The following is a 6,000-nucleotide window of genomic DNA, read 5'->3' as shown; positions in this document are numbered from 1 at the left end:
ACATCTACTTCAAGAAAATACAATATGGTAACCATGGTGTCACCCATTACACCTGCGATTAAACATAAATAATATGTACAGTATTTACTCCAGCAACGGAAAGAATGAAACTAAAAGTACAACCAAATGAAGATGGGGGGTTTTTGGCAGGGACAAACTAAATACATGACTGTAAGAATAATGATATCAATGCAAAACAAATATTCTCCCAAAAATCAAGTGCACAAAATCCTCAAAATTTAATACAAAAACATTGCGAAAACGAAAACTATTGGTGTTGTAAATTTTGAGTGACCGATATATCTCAAAAAAAGACCACAATATCAGTAACCCATACACAACTCAAAAACTCAACACTACAGTTTTCACTTGACCTACATGTCTCAAACAAAGCATTTGATACCAGGACAAAACATACAACTCTAAAACATTGTGTTGAATATTACAATTCACCCTTCTAGATCAAACAAAGGCCTAGATACTGTGAAACCACACAAAACTCAAAAACACAATGACACAAATTTCACTTGACCTACACAGCAGCAAAATACAAAGCCCACAATACAAAAAAACTACTCTCAAACTATAAAATTCATTACACACCACATTACAGTTGCAACATGGGTCTCTGCAGATGAATGTAGTACCAGAACCCGATCTTATGCAAATAACCTTACATTAGCCTCAGGTAGTAAATAGTGATGTGACAATGATTGCCAAATAGCAGAGGGCTAAATTATCTAGAATGAAGTTCAGTTACTATTGGAACATTTGTTCAAAGTGTGCACCTTCTTGGTACAACTCAAAAATGTCAGTACTGGCTGCTTTGCACTTACAAATCTTTCTCACTGTACTGGCCCACAAACCGGACTGACAGCATACTTCTATTCAGTCTGTCCTAGAGCATTTTCTTTTTAAGCAGCGCAGCTAAGATCTATAAATTTTCAATTCTAACACTGAAATTCTTATACTTACATCCTAAACCAAATCTCAAATGAACCCATACAACACATTACACTCAGCACATACACACAGACCACCAGAAGGACCATCAAATACAACAAAGCAACATATACAAACACAACCAACCCAAAAGTTCTGCGCCGTAATGACGTCACACACAGCACCCTTACATCACATGTCAAAGCAGATGGGTGGAATCTGACGATTCTGTTGAGATAGTTCCAGGAACTCCATTACTTAACTACTCAAAATGTTTAAATGAGAGTTAACTCTGAAGAAGCTTTCCAACAGCCACTACAACAGTATGTAGCTGCACACAGCATATCTCTATACCCTTTCATTCGCACGTAGCTATGAAACTAAATCTGCTGTTTATAACAGTTATCATTACAACACTACACTTGCAAGTTGAATACATACATTACACTATTAAATAAATCCTATTCATTTATATTCTATGGGAAAATAAAATATTCTAACAACATCATTTTAACCAATCAACTTACTTGCCTTCCAAAATGTGAATGTATATTATGATTCCTATTCTCTCTCCAACAGTTTTGTGTTTCGATTACCATATCTTAGAAATCAGAATAGCCCAAAGCCTACTGCTGAGTTATTATTACATTTGAGTACAGCATCTACTATCTTGGGGAAAACAAGAACGACATAGATCTTTGGGCCCGCCAAAAATTTCGTGTTCGAAGTTTATTCTCATAACGCCTTCCACTTTCTTTCTTCTTTCTTTTGCTACTGCCTTTATCCCACATTGTGCACAGGGTTGGCAGGGTTAAGTACAGAATTGGCATGGTTAAATTTAAGGGGTGGCCGGATGCCCTTCCTGCCACCACCCCACACCCCCCCGGAACGGAAGTAGTGTACCCCCAGCTGTCTGCATCTAGTGTAAATTGTGAAATAGTGTGAATGTGTTTCAGATGCCTGCGAGTCATGTAACTGAGGCGAGACGTGAGAACCAGCCCAGTATTCACCTAGTAGGATGTGAAAAACTGCCTAAAAACACATCCAGGATGGCCAGCACATCGACCATCGTCGTCGATCCACCAGGTGGATTCGATACGGGGCCGGCGTGCCTACCAACCAAAAAACAAAGTATCTATGAGTCAGTACCAGCCATTGTAATGAACTACCAATACATTACTGGAAGCAACCATGGAGGAAGTGAATCTGTCTTGGAGACAACAACTAAAGCAGCTGCAGAACCACAAATTGCTACAGCAGCACGATCAAATTCAGTAACAACTGCAGCACCAGCAAAACCAGCAACATCTGAACCAGCTCAAGCAACAAGACCAATAACAGCAGCAGCACAAGCAACAGAAGCAGAAATGGTGTCAACAACTGTAGCAGTTCCACAACAGTCACTGGCAGAAAAGAGGAAGGAAACCACAGGCATCAGTAATTACAGGGCAAAACCAACAGATACTACAACAACAGATCCACCACCAACAGAAACAGTGCCAATAAAAGAATCAAAGGCAGCAACAGCACGAAGAATCCTGTCAGCACCACCACCACATCCACTACCACTACCACCACCACCACCACCACCACCACCACCACCACCACCTCCGGCCACAGAAGCACCAGCAGCAACAACAGCAGCAGCAACTGAACCAACAACAACAGTAGCAGCAGCAACAAAACCATCAACAACAGTTGCAGCAACACAACACTGCCTAAGGAGGAGTCAAAGACAAGGTAAATCTACATCATTAAATAAGGATTTTTTATGGCTTCAGACAAAGAAATGGAAAAGATTGTGACAAAGCAGCAAGAAAATTTGCAGATAAGTCACAAATACTATGGAAAAAGCAGCACATTACCAGGTAATGACAAAAGAAAAAATACTTGCAAAACAGTCAGGATAATGAGTCAGAATATTCAATGCCTCAGAAACAAAGTACTAGATCTAGAAGTAGCTTTAAACAATCTTGCTGATGTCTCTTGTATTTGTTTATCTGAACACTGGTGCAAGGCTAGTGAATTAAGTCTCATAAATATAAGCAAGTTTAATTTAGCAACACATTATTGCCGAAGTGTTTTTAAAAATGGTGGGGTATGCATTTACTCTAGAGTAGGACTGCAGTTCAAAGTGAAAACAGAATTGGACCATCTAAATATAGAAAAACATTTTGAATCATGTGCCATAGAGTTAAAAACTGAGGAGAAGAGTGAAAAACTAGTTGTCATTACAGTATATAGATCTCCACTGGGTGACAAAAACATATTCTTCAAAAAAATAGAAGCAGCATTAAACACTTTTTATAGTAATGAAGTGAAATTATTTTTATGTGGAGATTTTAATATTAACCTGTTAATTGAAAGTGATGAAAAAAGACAGCTTTTGAGTATACTCAGCAGCTTCCACATGAAACCACTCTTTACAGATGCCACCAGAATAACAGAACTGTCATCTTCTCTTTTAGACAATATTTTCTCAAATATGGAGAATGGTATCACTGAGCCACTAAACGTAAACTTAGGTCTTTCTGATCACAATACACTATTAACATACATAAATTACTCTATCCCCAAGGCAGTAAATTATAAGTGGGGATACAAAAGGCACTTCTATACAGAAAAAGTAAATAGTTTCATCCAGTTGTTAGCTAATGAAACCTGGGAAGATGTCTTTGCACAAACAACAACCGAGGAATCTTTCAATGCTTTTTCTAGTACATTCATGATCCTATTTGAGATGTGTTTCCCAAAAAAGCTCACAAAGATCAATGTCATGCCTAGGAACACAAGCCAGTGGATAACACCTGCTATTAGAGTATCTAGTCAAACACTAAAACATATCAGTCAACTCAAAAAAGATAACAAAGATGAACACTTCACAGATTATGTTAAGACATACAAGAAAATTTACAGGAAGGTGATCAAAAAAGCCAAGACAATGCACAATGACAGTGTAATTGCTGGGTCAGCAAACAAATCAAAAGCTATATGGAATGTAGTAAAAAAAGAAATAGGCACAAGCAAAAATATTAGAAATCCAGAGGACTTTGTTTTAAAAGATGATCAAGGTGTGCTAGTCAGAAATCGTACTTTAGCAAATGACATTAATGACTACTTCATAAATAGTCCACTCAATCTGCATAAAAATTGTTCTAAGATTAGTAGAACATCAATCCCAGAAGAACAAATTGGAAGTTAATCGAATAATAAAAACAATGAAGAATAAAATGTCCTCAGGGATTGACGAGATACCTTGCTCAGTCATGATGAGATGTGCTAGTGTCATATCAGACCCACTCTCACACATCATAAACATATCATTTTCAGAAGGTGTCTTTCCACGATTAAAAATTGCAAAAGTAAAACCATTGTATAAAAAGGGCAATATACATGAAGTGGGAAACTATAGACCAATAGCTTTATTATTGGTATTTTCAAAAGTAATAGAGCCAGTCATGAAAAACAGAATTACAAATTACCTCGAGAAATTCAATCTATTGTCTGTAAACCAACACGGCTTTCGCAGGGGAATGAGTACAGAGTCAGCCATCACCCAATTCATTGAAAATATTATAACGGGGGTAGATAAGAACAACAGTACAATAGGAATAAATTTGGACCTCTCAAAGGCATTCGATACTGTCCAACATCATATCCTGCTAGACAAATTAGAATATGTCGGTATACGAGGAGTAGCTAAAAAGTGGTTTCAGTCATATCTCCATAATAGGAAACAGGTAGTAGAAATTGCAACAACAAACAGTAAAAACCAAAGTATTGTTTACAGATCGGATATTCAGACTGTGCCAATAGGGGTACCACAGGGGAGTGTTCTAGGACCTCTCCTATTTCTTCTTTACATAAATGATATCAAGATTCCAGTAAATGGTACTCATATAACCCTGTTTGCGGATGACACAAACATTGTAGTAACTGACATAAACCGGGTATTGCCAACATCTGCAACCAGAGTTATAGAATATTTGCAAAATTGGTTTGAAGTGAACAAATTAACCATAAATATCTCTAAAACTAATTATATCCATTACAGGAAAGCAAAGTCTCACTCTGATCTAGATCTTAGAATACAAAATAAAGAAATTGTGAGAGTTGCTACCACAAAATTCTTAGGTGTACATATAGATGAAAATTTAGACTGGAAATCCCATATCCTGTATCTCTCGCATAAGTTAAGCTCTGCTTGCTTTGCTTTACGCGTTATTAGCTTTGTATGTAGTAGGGAATGTAGCAGAGCTGTTTACTTTGCTTATATACATTCTGCTATTACCTATGGCCTCATCTTCTGGGGTCATAGTAAGAAAAATCTCAAAACCATCTTCACTCTACAAAAACGAGCTGTTAGAATAATTACCAACAGTTCAAGGCTAACTCCTTCAAAGCAATTATTTAAACAGCAGAATATTCTACCCCTACCGTGCCTCTATATACAAAAAAGCATAATTAATGTAAAACGAAATATTAACAATTTCCAATCCAACTCGGATCTACATACTTACAACACAAGAAAGTGCAATGACATTCATATAAAAAGAGTTAACAAGGCTTTGGCGCAGAAACAAACAAACATACAAGGAAGCAGATTGTATAACAAACTACCGGTAAAGATAAAAGAAATAAAAAAATTGTCTTCATTTAAAGAAGCAGTATTCATATTTTTAATGACCAACTGCTATTATAGTGTAAAAGAATACCTGGAATAGCTTCATACTAAACAATTATATTGATGTACTCTGTGCCAATAGTAATTTTTATCTGACTGTTGCTATGATCTAAATAAATAATATGTACAAAAGTGCTAGAATTGTATGTGTTATATCTAAATGTCAACTGTGTATTCCATGTAAAAAGTCTTTCTCATACATCAATGTAAATAATCAAAGTTGTACATGCTATTTCAATGTGGTCTGATGTTATGTAGTCCACTATGCACATCTGTATTTTGTATAGTATTGTTCACCCTATATGTGTGTATATATATACTATGTATTTTTTGACGAAATCCATGCACTGTAAATTGTCTCTGGATGAATAAAC

The sequence above is a fragment of the Schistocerca piceifrons genome, chromosome 11 (assembly GCF_021461385.2).
Source record: "Schistocerca piceifrons isolate TAMUIC-IGC-003096 chromosome 11, iqSchPice1.1, whole genome shotgun sequence".
NCBI classification, from domain to species: Eukaryota; Metazoa; Arthropoda; class Insecta; order Orthoptera; family Acrididae; genus Schistocerca; species Schistocerca piceifrons.
Note: the sequence above shows the minus strand (reverse complement) of the source record.